Below are 19,813 nucleotides of genomic sequence, written 5' to 3' on the forward strand. Positions count from 1 at the left end.
CATACACTATATATAATAAGAAACCAAAATATAAAATTGGGGATAAGGTTTGAATAAGTAAATTAAATGGAATTTTTGAAAAAGTCTAGACAGCTAATTGGTTAACAGAAATTTTTGAAACAGAAGATATTATATATTCAAATACTATAACACATAAATTAAAAAAATATAAAAGGAAATTTTTATGAACAAGAATTACAAAAAAAAAATTCTTGCAGAAAAAGTTCTAAGAAAGAAAAAAGATAAACATTTTGCTAAATGACCTAGTTTTGGTAGTTATTATATTATTTAGGTATCATAAAATAATGTTATAATATGGAAATAACTAACATTGATTTTTGAAAGTGAATAATACTGAAAATAATTATTGAAACTGAATAATATTTAAAGTGAATATCATAAAAGATTCGATTTATTCTATCGTGAACAAACTGTTTCTGGTGTATCTAATATATTAAAGTAACTGAGAAGATATTCAATTTTTAAACTTTCTTTATTTTTTTGATATAAATTTATTGCATTGTTTAATAATCAAGTTTCCTTATAATTAGGGTTTCTATCTCTTATTTCATTTAATTGTTTTTCTGGTCTTTTCCTTGCATTCTAATAACATATCAATTATGTCTAAAGTTGTCATAATATAATCTTAAAATAAAAATGTTGGCCTTAAATCTCCATTAATTTTGGGGGAAATTGTTTGTGGCAATATTCTATTTATTTCATATTTTTTTGATTATTATCTCTGAAGCAATATTAACTGTTTCTCTTAAATTTTCTATTTGTATCTCTCACAGTTCAATTGTGTGTTTGTTATTTTTTTTATTTCATCGCTTTTTATTTATTTTTTTGATGTTTTTCTACACAATAATTTCTATGTTCAAATTGGTTTCTGTGTGCATTTATTATTTCTTTTGTAATTTTATATTCACCATGTTTTCTCAAGGATAGTTAAACATCTTTAGTAACCCATTTCTTAAATTTTCAGATTCTCTTTTCTTAGAAGATAAAATTAAATAATATAAACCAGATTCATTAATGAAAATATTATTTTTCTCATAACCATTTAACCTCATCTGGCAGAGAACATTTAAATGTAAAAAAATAATTTTATCATCTTCATGAATATATTTTATAATAGATTGATTTATATCCTTATATTCCAATATTTCAGTAACATATTTTACTTTAAACCAAGCATTATTGTTTTCATCAATTAAAATAAATATTTCTTCATTATTAAATACAGGTTTACTGTCTTTAATTTGTTTGTCCATTTATTAGAAAATTTTTATTAGGTATGTTTTCATTTTTAAATTATTTTTTTAATATTATTAATTTTTAAAGTTTTTATTTCTCTATTAATTTTTTTAAAATAAATGGATGATGTGAAGGTTTCATGTGATGTCATGATAACTTTTCTGATTTTTACTATGTGAGAGTTACAAGCAAATGTGCAGCACATTCTTTTAGTAGTGCTTTTAAGGGTGTAGGGGGCTAAGCTAGGCCAAACACCAGGGTTGTGATAAAATGTTAATCAAGCTGCAGCTACAGTGACAACTGGAGAAAATGCATAAATCTCAAAGAATTTCAAGGACTGCTGGGAACTAGCAGAACTGAGGTGTTGGCAGTGGTTCCTCTTTGCAGGTAGAAGAGCTGTCCTATGGAGACCAGAGGGACATGGGACATAGTGATTAATTTCTGTACTACATCATTTTCTCAAAACAGACATTTGAGATTCTTAAGGACTTGCTGAGATAAATTCGAATGAAGAAAGTCTACAAGAAGCCTAAGTTATGTTTCTGTGTGCGAGGATTGAATTGCATCACCAGTTACCAACGCCTGAAGCCGAGTATTACTATTTAGCAAAGAAGAAGTGATTTTATGGTGACAGACTCTGGTACTGATAGATGACCGGCACTTTTGTTCTTAAAAGTAGAGTGTATGGAGAGTTTGAAGAGACTGGTGTTAGTAATCGAAGACCATAACATTCCCTCCTCTGGCCAGGACACCAACGACGACTGTTGCAGGATGTTTGCGTTTAGATGTTTCATGCTGTACACGCCAACGGTCATCTGATGATGGAGCATAAAACGTGAATCAACTGAAAACGTCACTTGTTCCACTTAGTGGATGCCCAATTGCAGTATTGGCGTGCAAATTCCTGTCCTCTCCGCCGATGAAAAGCAGTCAGCATGTGTCCATGAACAAGGTGCCTGCTGCAGAGGCTGATACACAACAATGTTCGCTGAACGGTCGTCGAGAAGACGCTGTTGGTAGCCCCTGGGTTCATCTGCACGGTCCGTTTCTCGACAGTTGCACGTGTATTCGCCAGCACACATCTCTGTAGCTGTCATTCACCCCTCTCATCTATGGCCTATTGTGCGGCACAGATGACTCGGAACCGGTTTTTGATAGTGCATTTTTGTGATACGCGGTATGCTTTAAGCATGGCGGCACACGAACAGTTTACAAACGTTATGTTTCGGAAATGCTTCCACTCTTGGCTCGGAAGCCAATGAACACGCTCATTTGAACGTCAGATAAATCACTCCGTTTCCTCATTACTACAAAGACAGCACTGATTTCCACGTCCCCCGACAGGTTTTATATACCCGCCACTGCTAGTGCCACCAACTACCGTCCGTGAATGGTTATTGGACGTTTACGTCAAAACTAACCAGTGATCACATTAATGTGACTGGACTGTGTATTTGTGTAAGCTGAGTAAATATTTTTACTCTAATGTCGAAGCTTTCAGTGGACATACATTTAAGAATTAAGAACAGACAAATATATGTTCATTGTATGAAATTATTCTACTTTATAAGGTACATTGTATGATTTGAGAGCAAGAAAGTTACTACCGTTTGCATCCTACTTTGCATTGCCATCCTGATACTCCAGTCAAGGAAACTTTAAGACAACAGCAGTTTGACAAACAATCTGAAAAAAACGGAGGCATAGAAGAATAAAGGGTAGAAATTGCTAAAAATGCCATTTGAAACTAATGAATTTGAAGCAGAAGGAATTAATTCTACAATGGTATGGCCTACTAAGGGCAAGGAATTGCTAAAAACAAGAACGAAGAAAAATGTGGGTAGGCCTACTTCTGATGTCATCAGTAATGATCTGTCCAAAGACAGGTTTTCACATGGTAACAATTCATGCCCTTACGTCTCCTGGCATCCTCTTGTTCACATGATTTCAGCTTCTCTTTACGTCGCTTATCATTTTTATTTACTCCTTCCTCTCAATCTCCTATCACAAACTAATCCTTCCAATGCGTCTGTTAGCTAACCTGCTGTCTCAACGAAAGTTCCATGCAGTTCTTCTTCCTTTCTCCTATAACCTGCAGCAGTGTGATGAAGAGGATGGAAATTACCTTTGTGTTTACTGTTTGAAACGATACAACCAATCAAAAAGAAATCAATAATGGATCCAGTGTCTCAGATGTTAAGATGGGCTCGCTACGATAGGGCCACAGCAGATACATTATTTTTTGTGTGCATTAATTACAACTTGGCAGTCATGATGTATATACCTTTAAGCAACATATATACTTCCATGTAGGCCATATTAAACTAAAAGATGGTAGTCTGTCAAAAACATTGTTTACTGCCAGTAAAATTGTTGTGTTTAACCATGTTAACTGCTTTAAGTTGGACTGTAATTATGTTTACTACAACAAAATATATTTAAAAAGTTTTGTAGTGTGGTTTGTTTACTCATTGTTGTGTTGTGTGATGTGCATAATCATGAAATTTCGAAAAGAAATTCATGTAAATGTGCCCCAGTCTTCTGTATGCATCTAGTAACTAACAGCCAAATTCAAAAACGTCAACTAACGTTAAGAGCTTCTTAAAAGTGCAATTTTCTTGCTCAATAACCAACAAAAATTCTTACAGAGATAGTAATATTTTAAGATATGCTTAGCTTTAATTTTTTTTCCTTCTTTCTTGGGACCTTTGTCCCGCATCACACGGGGTTCGCCGTGTTACTATTGATTTGGCAGTGTTAGTTGCATTGGGTGGCTAGATGCCCTTCCTGCCGCCACCCCCAACCCCTTGGGATGGGATTAATGTACGCTAGCTGTTTGCATCTGGTGGAAGCCATGTAATTGTGCAAACGTTTTCAAATGTCTGCGAGTCATGTAACTGAGGCAGAACGTGGGGACCAGCCTAGTATTCACCTAGCAGGATGTGGAAAACAGCCTAAAATTCACATCCAGGCTGGCTAGCATACCAGCCCTCGTCGGTAATTCACCGAACGTATTCGATCCGGGGGCGGCGCGCCTACCCGAGTCCAGGAAGCAGTGCATTAGCGCTCTTGGCTACCCTGGCGTGTCATACGTTTAGCTTTAATTGACGTTGGATAAGTTGCCCTGCCATTGCTAGGTTTGAGGATGTGAAAGGGGAGAATGTTCTATTGTTTGGCTTCCAATGCTGAGAACTCGTGGATGTGTATGTCTAGTACCGATGAGCTGGTATGGCGTAAATTTCAAAGGGAAGTAACACAGATTCGTGAATGCGCAATATGGGGACGGCCATCTTCAACTGTGGTAAATATTTGTAGCAAGGAATATGAAATTAAATTAAGACTACTGTAATACAACGCAATGAGTGGAAGAAAAATGACATCCAAAACATTACTAAATATTATTTTGTGATCATGTCTCACGTTGCATAATGCATTTAAATGTAAATACTATGACTGTTAATGATCGATTAATCATTCGCCCACACAGGTAAGACAACAACACTCCATCAGGCAATTTCAGTGTCACAACTTTGCGATCGCTGAGGTTGGCAGCAATCTGAAACAAAGACCTGTCGACACGAATTGTTCCGAATGATGCGGACTTACGACAATTAGTACTTGAGCCCTTACTATAGCTAGTCTATTAGGGCTTCATAGAATATCAATTTATGTGGGTTACCAATTAATAATAATACTGGTACGTATGTGGCCCGAGGTAACAACGCATAATGTCAGTATTGGCTCTTGAACAAAAAAGTTTAACAATCACTGCTCTAGTGGCAGGGGGCTTCAAATATGTAGGCATGGAGAATAAAGATGCAGAATGGTAAAAATGTTCGTTTTATTTTAAAAAACTAGGAGTTTCACATAAAAAATTGGAGGCATTTCTTTTCAGCACGCTCTCTTAGTACTCCACTCAAATCTCTGGGCGGGGACTACTTTACATCTACATCTACAGCTAGATGACTACTCTGCAATTCACACTTAAGCGCCTGCCAGAGGATTCATCGAACCATCTAAAGGCTGTTTCGCTTCCGTTTCACTTTCAAAGATAGAGCTGGAGAATCGAACGCTTAAAACTTTTCGTGTAAGCTACGATTTCTCTTATTTTATTGCGATGATCATTTTTATCTATGTAGGTGGGTGCCAACAAAATATTTTCACGATTCAGAGAAGGAAGTTGCTGACTGAAATTTCATGAAAAGGTCTTACTACAAAGTAAAACGACTATCCGGAATGAGATTTTCACTCTGCAGTCGAGGGTGCGCTGATATGCAACTTCCTGGTAGATTAAAACTGTGTGCTGGACCGAGACTCGAACTCGGTACCTCTGCCTTTCGCGTGCAAGTGCTCTACCAACTGAGCTACCCAAGCACGACTCACGGCACGTCCTCACAGCTTTACTTCTGCCAGTACCTCGTCTCCTACCTTCCAAATTTTACAGAAGCTCTCCTGCGAACCTTTTAATGATTACCATTCCATTTCACGTAACCTGTTACTGACACTCTCCTATTTAGAGACAGTATACAACGAGAATCTCTTCTTTGAATTTTTCGATATCCTCCGTAAACTTACCTGATACGGAGCCCATACCGTGGAGAAATATGTACTCCAAAAGAGGACATACAAGCGTAGTCTAGGCATTGTTCTTAGCAGTCTCGTAGTCTAGGCATCGTCCTTAGCAGACTTGCTGCATCTGCTAAGTGTCCTGCCATCTTCTGGAGGAAGTCGTGATCAGGAAAATCAAAACTGGCATCCTACGGATCGGACCGTAGATTTAACGGGGTAGTTAGGTAAGAGAACTTAAAAAGGGAAATGGACAGTCTGAAGTTAGATACAGTGGGCATTAGTGAAGTGCAGCAGCAGGAATAACAGGTCAGTGCAAGGTTATCAACAGAATATGGGATAGGATAATGCCGTGTATGATAAGATATCCGAAATTATTCAGATAGTTAAAGGAGATACGAATATAACTGTGAGGCGTGGCAGGAATTCTATAGTAAGAAAAGGAAGGAAGATAAAAACAATAGGAGAACATGGACTGTGGAGAAGGCAATTGAAGAGGCAGCCACCTGGTAGAATTTTGCAAAGAGCATAATTTAATCATCGCGAACACTTGGTTTAAGAATAATATAAGAAGGCTGTATACGCAGAAGTGTCCTGGGGCCACTGGAAGTTCTCAGATCAGTTATATAATGGCAAGACAGAGATTTAGAAACTAGATTTTAAATAGTAACACATTTCCAGAGACAGATGTGGACGCTGACCATGATTTATTGATTTTAACTGGAGACTAAAACTGAAGAAATTGGAAAATAGCAGGAAATTATGGAGATGGGAACTGGGTAAAATGAAGCAGCCAGAGGTCTTTGAAAGTATCAGAGGGAGCGTTGGACGACATTTGACTGGAACAGGGGAAAGGAATACAGTAGAAAACGAATGGATAGCTTTGAGAAATGAAATAGGGAAGGCAGCAGATATCGCATTGGTATAAAGACAGAACCTAGTTGAAATCCTTGGATAATACAAGAGATATCGAATTTAATTGATGAAAGGAGAAAATGTAAAAATGCAGCAAACGAATCAGGGGAAAGAGGATATGAACGTCTAAAAACTGAGATTGGCGGAAAATTTATAAATATTAAGCATGGGATAGAGAAAAAAATCAAGGCTGAATACATAACCAGTGGAAAGATACGTGCTGCGTATAAGGAAGGTAGAGAGACCTTTGGATACAAGAGCTGAGATAGCAAGCCAGTGCTGTGCAGAGAAGAGAAAGATGAAAGATGGGAGGAATATATCTAGGATCTCTACAAGGGAAATGATGACGATATTATACAATGGGAAGAGGCAGTAAATGAAAATGAGAATATATGTGCTTGCGGGTGCGAGGCGCTCAACATCGAGGTAATCAGCGCCCATACGAAGATCAATTCAAGCGTTAGCGGTTAAAATATAGAAAACGCGATAAATGAACAGAAAGCTAAACTGAGATAAAACCACACTCACTCTCTTTCTGCGTCACCCACGATCACTCGCTCAGACACATGGAAAACAACGCCACAAGTGGGCAGATGTACGAAAACTGTCAATTAAAACGCATTAAAAAATTTTAAAAATCGTACAACATTTGTTTAACTGTCAGTTAAAATTGACGGAAAATCTGTCGGCAAATGAGCTGCCTTCCTTTGATCCGCAAAGAAAACAGTCTAGTAAAGCGTGGCGCACTGTGATCTGTACGCTACAAGCAGCACACATCGGAGGATCCTCTCGCCGAAGCAAGAAGCCATACATCATAGGGCTGTGGCCTATGCGAATACGAGTAGGGGAGAACCTATTCCCACCTGTGTGGCTGGAAGGAGATAAGCCACGGCCGCATTGTGGACTCAACAAGACTCAGCTTAATATTTGTCACTTCCAGCCATTATTCTTCCCACAGATGCATGACTGTACATCAACAGCGAGACCACAGGCAGGAGGGTGGCATATTGAACCGCTCGCGGATCGTGACACGCCCTCTCGGCAGCTACATCCGCCCTTTTCGTTCCCCACAATACCCATGTGCCCTGTCACCCAGCACAGAAACACCTCCTTCCCCAGCCTTCATAGTCGGAGGAGGGCGCCCTGGATGTCCTAGACTATTTCATCAGCGAATCGGAACAGATAAGGAATGTATGAATCAAAATGCGTCTCATCTGCTCCAGCGCCTGCAAGATCAAGTATAATTCCGCGTCGAAGACAGTAAACTGTTGAGGCAATTGGATATTGAGGATATGATCAGGGAAGACAACAGAGCAACAGTCAAAATGTCATAAAAATATGTTAAAAACGTATACTTGTATGCAATCTGTCCTGTACTGCACTAAATCTATTATCATTCTGGGCCTCTGCAGTAACCAAGGTGGCAGGCGGTTCAAACCCTGGAGATGAGGTAGCACTTGCTCCACACAAAGTGACTCCAGCACATGCTGCACGCGGAGCCCAAATTGACTTTCTGCTCGTGGGTGATTGGAGAGAAGAGATTCCAGAGACGGAAGAATAACAGTACGGCGTGTAGGTAAATCCAGAACAGCACCATGAGGAGCTGCCGCCGCATAGAGAGTGGCGGTTCCCCAGCTTCAGCACAGAGACAGGTTATTGGGCTGGTCCTACAAGCACCTGTGGCCAGTCTACTGCTCTCATAGTGGGTAGCGTCAACGGTCTTCAGATTAGAGGACGTCGCTAATGCTTATACTGTGCACTCGTAGCGTAGCAGCAATTGTACGAAAGCCCTATGAAACTTGAGCAGACGCACCATGTCCATTCTCCAAGCCTGTGGGCAGGGCACTTTAAAATATTCAGTGCCTTCTGGGATCCGTATTTCAGGTTTCTCAGGTGCGGTAACCACGACAATTTAGAGTAAAAAATGAGGCCCAGAAACCTCACCGAGTCTTTAAAGCGTAGAATAGTGTCTCCCGTATGCAAGTCAGGTAAACTAAAAATACGACGAAACTGATTAAAAGAAACACGCATATACATTTATCTGCAGAAAAATGAAAACCTATCTTCACAGCCCACACCTCTTATATATGCACAGTATGTTGCAAACTTTAGAGGAGGAACAGAAAACTGCGAAGTTGTCCATAAATAAAGAGCAATGTACAGGACTCCTTACCCTAGACGTGATACTGTTCATGGTTATGGCAAAAAGGATAATACGTAAAACATCGCCTCGAGAGACACAATTCTGCTGCTCAAAACGATCCTACAGTGTATTACCAACTAGAGGCGTAAAAAATCGCTTAGAAAGGGAGGCCGTATGAATATGGGAAGGTGGCCACAAAAGCCCCATTGATGGAGTCGTGCAAGAATACTGTGTCTCCAAGAAGAGCCGTATCCCTTTCTGATGTCAAAGCATATAGCCAGACAGTTTACATAAGTGACCCTGCTGAATAGCTGCCTCTGCCATGGGCAGGTATCGACAGTGGACCGAAATCTCCGGAATCCACACTGAGAACGGCTAAGGAGTTGTGTGGTCTCTAACAACTAGATCAGACGACGGTTAACCATTCGCTCCGGGGTCTTTCCTTGAATTCTCTCTGTGAATTGGGAAACTGGTCTGGCTGCCATATCAAATTAAAAAAGTCGAGGAGGATTTCCTGTGACGCTGTTGTCAAATATCGAAGCATGCTGCACCGGAATTCGTTGTGACCAGGTGCAGTATCGCATGTCTCAGACAGTGTTGAACCCAGCTCTAACATGCGGTAAGGGCAGTTGTAAGCCTCAGAATTGTTGGATCTGAAATCCGGCTTGCCACTCTCTACAGTCGCACAGTAGCGGCGGAACGCCAGATCATGCCTGGCATTGGCAGTAGTCTTTGCAAAATGCTCTGTCATCGTCTGAGCGATGTCTCTGGTTTGGAGACACCACTGTTTCAGCGCTGCTACAACTGGGAATAGACTGCGTTTACTGGAAATCCTCCAGATGGCATACTGTACTTTCGTAGAACAAGTGGAACAATTGACGGAATCAAGGAAAGTTTGCCATGACCTTTCCTTACTCCCCTTAAATATGCATCAAGCCTCGGCTCTCATGACTCTAAAACCTATGGCGTTGTCTGCTGTTGGGCAGGATTTAAACCATAGAAGAGCCACATAATTGGTCTGGATTGCCGAGCAGCACTCATTATTCCCCCAAAGTACAGGTTGCTTCCTAAGATGACCTGAGAACTTGTGATGTCAGTGGCAGTATTGGGACAAAGTCGTTTCTGCCCCACTCTCCATTGTTGCCAAATGTATCCAAGATGGCGGAGATGACGTAATCCGAGAAGGCAATGTGTAGATTTGGCAACAGCGGATGACTTCATCCAAGATGGCGGTCATGACGTCAATCAAAATTTCAGATTTTTGCATGATGTTTGAATTTTGAAGGGAAGATAGGTCAATTGGTCTACCTCCACTAACCTAACCCCCTCCCCCAGAAGATGGTGGGAAGTTCAAATTCCATGAGGATAATGCAGCCTCTACCAATGTAAGTAAAATGGTGGGAAAGAAAGCGCAGCTGGGGTACCTCCAATGACCAAAGTCATCCGACAGCCATCTCTTGCTGGGAATTGATGTGAAGTTTGAATTTTGGCAGTAAAGACAGGTCAGTTGGGCTATCTGCACTCACCTAAGAAAATGGCGGGAACGAAAGGGCACTTGGGCTACCTCCACTAACCTAAGTCACCCAACCACCACCTCGTCCTAGGAAATGGTGGGAAGAGGACTTGACCTGTGCTGGACATAAGTCATTATTTTGTGCGTGCTATTTATTTGAACAATTTTAGCCACTATCACCATGCAGTGTGGTCGCAACGGGGTCCATGACCTAGAACTCAGTACCATCACCAGAAGGCACTGTCGTCTGTTCCGTGACGTAATCCAAGATGGCGGCCATGACATCAGCTGATGACGCATGTACTGTTATCCAAGATGGCGGATTTTGGTAGGAAACAGTGTGTTCACCACAAGGTCTGGAGCTAGTACACAGTATTGCCACCAGAGAGTGCTGTCGTTCATTCCGTGACATAGCCCAAGACGGTGGGGCAAAATGGCAGGAAACAGTATGGTCACCACAAGGTCTGGACCTAGTACACAGTACTGTCACCAAAGGGTGCTGTCGTCTGTTCCATGACATAACCCAAGATGATTGTCTGGGGGGGAAATTACTCAGCCTGAGTAGGGCTACTGGAGACAGGAAGAAGTGTACTTTATTTATTTTGGAACAATTTATTTAGAGATGGATTTGAAAGATAGTATATTTATCACACTGATACAAAACTCACGCTCTGACATGTTTGGGGTCACGTCACACAACCCACAGACCTGTAAACCACTCCTAAATAACGCTCTGCAGACATGCAAACAACTCCTAAATTACCGAAATAATTTCAGTACAGACATGCAAACTCCTCCTAAATAATGTAGTACAAAGACACAAAATCAAATTATAAACTGTCCAAATAACACCTAGCACAGCCTACAGACCTACTGACTGGACTGAACATAGACGACCGAATAGCGAACTAATACTTAGTAGCTTTTGTGATCAAGTGGAAATTTGACAAGATTCAATACGACATGTGTTAGCGTTTGGCCATTATGCCCTCCCACATAAATTGTTTGGTTGACTGCTTCTTCGCATTTGGCTTCTTTATTTAGTTGAGAGAATATCGATTATGGTGTGTGCATCTAGCAGATGAAAGACATGTTTGCCAGTTCTCTAGACATGAGAAACACCTTAGGTGACTTTGTAAATTATAGGAATAATTTTGGACTCTGTTACACATCGACATCAGTATTTGCGAGTGGAAATGTCATTTTCCTTTATTTGTTTAGAGTTCTCATGTAAAGGTCTTTGCAGACAGGAAAAGTTTCTAGTTACTCAGTGGTCTAGAGCACGCTACATCTCGCTAAAGTTTGGGGTTTGTAGTCCAGTCTATATATTCGGAATTATGTTGTGCGAGCGATCAGTAGGATAGTGCCGTGTGACGTGTAAATTGGGAAGTACCACGAAAATGGTATAATATTATGGCAAACCATGCGAAAATACATGTGTTCTTGCATTCCCAGAGACTGGAGATGGGTGTAGAAAAGCAAGCAAGGAAACAGTTTTGGACCAGAAAGAGTAACACGTTTGTGTCAAGGGAGATTGAGCACGAATTTGTAGAACGGTTCTGAGAGTGACTTTGGTCCACTGCGGGCACTTTGCCCACCCATCAGGAGTGGATGACTGCCGAACTCGCAGGAAAATATCTAGTGCTGTGAGGGGTACATACGGTGCTGTCTGTCTTTGAGGTATATGTACAGATGATGTAATATGGGTGATTTTGTATGGCACAGGATACGAATTGTATGTTTACTACATCGACACGGTACGAGATAATATATTGCTTGATTGGACATCGGTTTCACGCTCTAATATTCAAGATCTTGTCTGCAGTGGGAGAGCAGAGTAATTGAGTAAGAGTCTTTGCGTATTTGACGATATTTAGGGCACTTTGCAAGGTTTAGTTGGCGGTGCAATATGGCGATCAGCGTAAAATAGTTTTTTGCCTCTGATAGTCCCATCTGCAGAAAGAAGAAATGGCGGTGGGTGCTTCCACACTGGCGACATCAGTAATTTGACGTGTAAATTGGAAAAGAGCCAATCATAATCCTCCATTCATTCGCAAGACATCCCTTGTGCAGGGATATAGGAGTCTCTACATAGCGGTGAAAATGTTTGTGTATGTTGAAAGCCGGAAGGGTAACACATGAGGGACGGGGTGCCACGTTAGGACCTTGAGGAAGAACGAATTCGCATTTTCCTTGTTTTTCTGTTGATAGTGATGATGATTACAGTACACCAACCTGCATCGGTGATATCTTTCCAAGCATTACGTCCCCGGGTGCTGTATTCATTATCACACATAGTGCCGGATGCCTGTCCTTCATAACACTTGTTTGAGAGAATCTTGGCAGGATGCAGCACCTTCCAGAAGCGCTGATTGTAAGACTTTGTCAGATAATTTACAAGGACTGAGGAGAATCGAGACATATAGCCGGTGTGAGTGTAGACATATCATAATTCTTTTGGGTGCTGTACAGATATAAAAGGCAATACACTGTTTGTGTAAAATGTGTGTATGTATTGCATTGTAAAGTTACTGTGGCTCATGTTGTGGCATGACCAGAGAAGATGAGTGTGTGTCCTATCGTGAGGGACATATAGATTCAGCACATGGATAACAGCAAGAGTATGAGAGAGATTTTTTATGTGGATAAGTACGTGCGCTGTAGATATTGAGATTCGTTCCATAACCACAGCCATCACAAGGAGACACTGCCTGTACATCGATCAGTGTCAGACTGTAGCAGCAATCGTAATATTTAATTGTAGATACACTGGCAAATATGTTCCTGGCTTCCAATATTCTAATGAGTCTTGTATGTATTTGATGATCTGTAGACAACTTTTGTGGGTTTAACTGTCAGTGTAATTTAGCGATCTGTGCAAAATAATTTTACCGCTGACAGTCGCATCTGCAGATAACAATGGTGAATGGTGCTGCCACTGGACCTACACCACAGCTATGCATCATCAGGCCAGCAACGGTAAACACATGTGTGCCCAGTCCAGAGGATGTCTTGGTGCTTGTTTGGACAGACATGTGACGTCAGTATAACACTCAAAGAATTTTCACATGCCGTTGGCAGCAGTGTGACAGTGATGGCGCTCTGCAAATAGGTCTTCGCTCCCATCTGGTCACATCAGCAACAGTGCCTAGGTGAACATGTATTTCTAGAGGAATTTCTCAGGTGCCAAGTATGAAACGGATGTCGCCACCTAATGCTTGAAGCACCTGAACAGGCATCTGTGAGTGGCTTGGCAGCTGATGGCTGCATCACTTCATGGGACTCTCAGTGCATCCTGACTTCCGTGAGTGTGTGCAGTAGTCTCCTGTGTGGTCCAGTGGGTAAGGGGCTAGTGGGCGCAGCACACACACTTTGTTTGTGTGTCTGTTGCATTATTTTTCGAACAGGTCTGTAGGCTGTGCTATGAGCTATTTGGACAGTTTATTATTTGATTTTGTGTCTGCTCATCATTGTACTGCACTATTTAGGAGGAGTTTGCATGTCTGTACTGAAATTATTTCGGTAATTTAGGAGTTGTTTGCGTGTCTGCAGAGCGTTATTTAGGAGTACTTTACAGGTCTGTGGCTGTGTGGCATGACCCCAAGCATGTCACAGCGTGAGTTTTGTACCAGTGTGATAAATATACTATCTTTCAAATCTATCCCTAAATAAATTGTTCCAAAATAAATAAAGTACACTTCTTCCTGTCTCCAGCAGCCCCACTCAGGCTGAGTCATTTTCCCCTCCAGACAGTCATCTTTGGCTACATTATGGAACAATTGACAGCGCTCTCTGGTGGCAGTACTGTGTACTAGGTCCAGACCTCATGGTGAACACAATGTTTCCCACCAAAATCCGACATCTTGGTTAATGGTACATGCATATTCAGTTGACACCATGGTCGCCATCATGGAAAACGTCACGGAACAGACTACAGTGCCCTCTGGTGGTGGTACTGTGTACTAGGTCAGTTGGACTCTGGATCCCATAGCGACCACACTGAATGGCGGTAGTGCCTCAAATTGTCGATTCCTCTTCCCACCATTCCCTAGGATGAGGTTGTGGTTGGGTGACTTAGGTTAATGGAGGTAGCCCAAGTGCCCTTTCTTTCCCCGCCATTTTCTTAGGTTAGTAAAGATAGCCCAATTAATGGTTCTTTATCGCCAAAATTCAAACATCATGCCAATCCCCAGCAAGAGGTGGTGGTCAGATGACTTGGATTAGTGGAGGTACCTCAATTGCATTTTCTTTCCCACCATTTTTCTTACGTTAGTATAGGCTGCATTATCCTCATGGAATTTGAACTTCCTGCCATTTTCTGGGGGAGGGCATTAGGATAGTGGAGGTAGCCCATTTGACTATCTTCCCTCCAAAATTCAAACTTTGTGCCAAAATCTGGCGTACTGAATGAAATCATGATCGACATCTTGGATGACATCATGCACTGTTACCAAGTCTACACCCCGTCATCTTTGATGACGCCATCGCCGCCATTTTGGATACATCTGGCAACAATGGAGAGTGGGGCAGAAACAGCTTTGTCCCAATACTAGCTTTATGATGCATGACTCGTGTGACATAGTCTACCCATTCCTTCATGGTGTTGTAGTGGCAAATGCAGCCAGCTGGCTGAACAGCATGCAGTTAGTTCTGTGGCCCATGCATTTCAGTATCTTCTGTTCAAGTAATGCCCCATCCAGTAGCTCAATCCATAGTGGGAATTGTTTACTGGAATGAAGGCCATTGGTTGCTTACTACTGAGAAGAGTCTGCATGGGATGGAGAGCAGAAAGAGAGGTTGATGACTGAGGATGACCCAGTAGCAGCCAATAAATGAGGGGGACCATCTGTATTGAGGATGTGCAGCTCCTGAGACATCATGATGTTATCCAAGACTCGATCCCTAGGGCAAGTATAGTTCAAGCCCCGTAGGATATTATGAGCATCCAGTAGGCGAAATGGGGAGGGGGGCAGTTATTCTATAAGGTTCATGAGAGCCTCCGTATCTACTGCTTCCTGCAGAGGTGAGTACAGTGAACAGACAGTAATCTTCTGACCCACATGAACTGCAACAGCTATGGCTTGTAGATCAGTGAGCAACGAGAGAGCAGAGGAGTGGTGTGTATTACTGACAAACACAACACCCCTCCCTTGGCACTTCCCCAGTCAGGTCATCATCTTGGTGAATGGTATAGCCCTGTAGTACAGGGTCATCAGACACTTTAAAATGTGTTTCCTGCAAACACAAGCACTGAGGGCATTCCTGTGCTAGGAATTTCCAGTTCCTCCATATGTGTCCTGAACAGATGTGAACTATGTGAATTCAAAATTAAGAAAAAGTACTTTTACTTTGCATTTGAAATATTTTTTTTTCAAAATGCATTTTCTATTTTATTTAAGTACTTAAAATATAAATATTTTGTATTTGTAAAACGCAATATGTCATTCTTGAATTTTTTTATTTCATATTTTCTAATTTTCATTCATTTAATAAGGCATTTGTTTAAACAAAAATAGTTCCACGGTGGACACAGATGGCGCAATAAGTGCTAACAGTATATATGTCAAATGAACCTAACCATGACCCTAATTATTGGAACAGGCATACATATTATATGTTTATTATTATTGTTTGTTGAGTGTATAACATAACTAAATCAACTGATAATGCCTCGTGATCTCAGAATGTAGTGAAGGAAGGAGGGATCGAGGTCAATATCACATTTTTAAATGATTACGAGTTTACTCACAGGCAACATTTCATTCAGTGTGACAGTGACATCTATACTTTTGTAAATAATGTCTACATCTATGGAGTACTTGAAAAGTTGCTTTTCCTTTTTTTGGTAAGATTAGTATCGATAGTTTTTATCGGTCATCTATCCTTTCGATGTTTATCCAACACTGCATTTTAAGTGGAGACGATTTGACGCTGATGTAGTAAAAAAATACAGAACAATAGACAGAATACGCCGAGAATACAAAACGAGCTTTGGAAACCGTTGTTTTTATATGCACCTCTGCTGATATTTGACCATCATACAAGAGAAGCAATCTGGGAGTAACGGCTCATTGGATTGACTGTGAAATATTTGAACGAAAATGTTAGCTCTGGCTGGCATGGAGGCAGCAGAACAGATTGTGGACATTTGTTATGAAATTGATTTAAAGCTGTTAAAAGTTGTGAAAACTATTGCCAACAATGGATCAAACATTGTCAAAGTTTTTAAAATATATGAAAAAGATTCAGCTACAGTTACAAGTGAAACAGATTCAACACATATTCAGAATACTGAAGTTGCGCATGATTATACTGTTGTTGTTGTTGCTGATAATGACGATGATGGTTATATGTTAAGACTAAGACAATTTCCGGAGGTCCCTGATGATTCTGAAGAGTCTCAATTACCTAATCATGAGAGGTGCACCACACACACACACACACACACACACACACACACACACACACACACAAACGCGCACGCGCGCACACACACATACACATACACACTTTACATTTAATAATATGAAGAGAGATGAATAAGGCCAAATCTCAAAGTAGTTCATACAAAACACTTTATGATGCAGCCTTGTCAAAATGCCAAGCATTTTGGAATCTGTATTTTAGGTTTCCTGAAACTTCTAAAACCCATTTAAAATCCAACAGAAAATTCCCTGCTTATCCATGTCCAACTCGATGGAATTCATTCCATAATTCTCTTTGAGATCTATTAACAATCAAGGAACCCTAAATGAAACTTTTAAAGAAACTGAAATACAGTGTCTTAATGAATACATAAGCTGTTCAAAACATGTTTCTGACGGCATTGGAAGTTTAGAAGGGGCAAAGGTAACTACTGTGGGTATCTTCTGCCAGAACTAACGAGAATGCAAAGAATGCTAAGCAACTTGCAAGTAGATAACCGTGAGTGCTGATAAAAGTTACGGAAAAAATTCTTAATGGGAGTTTCGAGAGATTCTATAAATTTCAGGAACCAGAAGGGAAGGATGGCATATTAGCATCCTTATCTTACCATTTTTCGAAATGAAATGGGTACTGAACGCTCGCAGATAATAATATCGTTAAGAACTGTTTATTTCAGAACTGCTGAGGGTGATTCATGAGGAAGAAGATTGGAAGAACTTGCGACATTCTGATAAGAAAAGAGAAGATTGAATCTTATTATATGTTTGTTGAGGGCTCTGATTCTTCTGTAGCCAGTGTTAGTGCTCACACTACAATAGATCTGGAAACACTACAGTATTTGAAAGATAATGACAGTAGCTTACATATCTTGACAATTACCAACTATAAAACAAACTTTTCCTTAAATAGAACACTTGTTTATAAAGTTCTGCTAGTGTAAAACGGTTTATTTTCCTTAGGTGGACATAGCTAAAACAGGGAGATGAAAGATCGGTACAATTATTGGTGTTGAGATCGGTGAAATACATGGCATACAAAACATTCACAAAGTAGAGGTATTTTACTTGAATAGAGGGATTTGAAAAGTACATGCTTTGCATGTTGTATTTAAATACCTTATTTAAATCCATTTTGTGTTTACATTTGAAATAGAAAAAATAACGAAGTAGTTGCATTTTGAATTAAAATACTTTTATTAATAAACTGTTTTGGACATCTCTGGTTCTGAACCCATTAATGTTCTACTCTAGTATGGGGTCATTTATCAAGGGGGTTGCACTTTCACACTGCCTTTCCACCGGGGTGGTGAGTTTATATAGGGTGGAGGATCAGTCGTGGGGCGAGATGAGTGCCCCAGGCCATCAAGCACCATTGGCTCTGAAGACAAATCATGAGAAATGTCAGAGACAGCAACGTGGACGTCGTCAGACTGGTAACTTCCTGTGTCCACCAGAGGCTGATTACTTGCCTTTGACACTGATCTTTTTACCTGGGGAGGCTTCATAGCCACAACTTCGGAGGACGGTGGACCAGACAGAACCTTTGGAGAAGAAGGGAGCTTCGCAACGCCAGCAACCACGGTCTTTTCTGATGTTCTAGAAGGAGGTACGGGCTTCGAAGTAGCTGTAGCAACACAAGAAAATTGTCAAACGCAGGTACTAGTACTGTTACTAACAACCTTCGTTTGTGTAGCAGCATCGGTCTTCTGAACTGGCCTTTTAAGAACAGAAGCAAAGGAGGTACCGAATGTTGGGGGCTGAATGGCCTTAAAGATCATTTTGGCCCCACCGTATGGTATGTGCTTCGTTGTTTTAGTTTCCTTTATCTCACTTTCTTCAAGGAAGACACTACAGTCCCTGCTCCAGGCAGGGTGATCCAGAGACCACTTTACACACTACAGAGAAGATGAGCAACTGACTCCATCTTGGACGGTCTACCACATTTGCCACAAGTGCCTTCTCCCTTAGCACCAAGGGAATTTAAAACAGGTCATTGGGTTGGGGATATAACGCCGCAAGCTTAGGCGAAGAAACCCTGCCTTGAGGTGCTCTGGAATTTTCTTGTTGTTAGAAGTCAGTATAAAAGAATCTAATTTCACAATATCGCCATTCACTCATTTAATTGTGTTTTTCTCATCAACGATGCGTTCTTGGGTCCACTCAGCTTTCAGTTATTCTCTGGAAATGGCAACCAGATCCCTGCAAGTCACAACATCTTTGCTGCAGTTCAAGGTGTCGCACAATTCAGTGTCTATTGCATACTCCCCAAAGTATTGAGTTTTCTGGAGGTTCTTTACTTCTTGGGAACTAGATGTTTCCACCAGCAGTGTCCTATGGCACACTCGCTTGACAGGTTCAAATGGCTCTGAGCACTTTGGGACTAAACGTCTGAGGCCATCAGTCCCCTAGAACTTAGAACTACTTAAACCTAACTAACCTAAGGACATGACACACATCCATGCCCGAGGCAGGATTCGAACCTGCGACCGTAGCGGTCGCGCGGTTCCAGACTGAAGCGCCTAGAACCGCTCGGCCACTCCGGCCGGCCGCTTGACAGGTTTTAAATTTCCAGCAATCCCCTCTTAACCCCTTAGAATGTGAAAAGGGGAAACTTTGTCCACATTGCCCTCTTTCCTCTTAACTATTTTGAACGTATCATGAGCGGCAGCATGCTTTTTGTTACTATTTACACAAGTGCTCTGAAAAATCTGTGAGTGAGGACAACTGGCTGTACAAGTCCTCTTGTTTGATTGGGTGTTGGTACCTACCAGCCGCCCACCCAATCTGCTGGGAGGAGAAGGAGAGAATTTCGAGAGTTCCGGTGCGGCTGTTTCCTCAGAGGTTGCTCGGTAACAACTGTTCCCCCTAAACAGCCATGCATCTCACCGGCAGGCAGTACACTTTGAGATTGATTTTTTATTTTTTTAATTAATTAATTAATTAATTTTTTTTTTTTTTTTTTTTTTTTTGGTGTAGAGGTTTTCACCATCCTCG

This window comes from Schistocerca serialis, chromosome 3 (assembly GCF_023864345.2).
Source record: "Schistocerca serialis cubense isolate TAMUIC-IGC-003099 chromosome 3, iqSchSeri2.2, whole genome shotgun sequence".
Lineage (NCBI taxonomy): Eukaryota > Metazoa > Arthropoda > Insecta > Orthoptera > Acrididae > Schistocerca > Schistocerca serialis.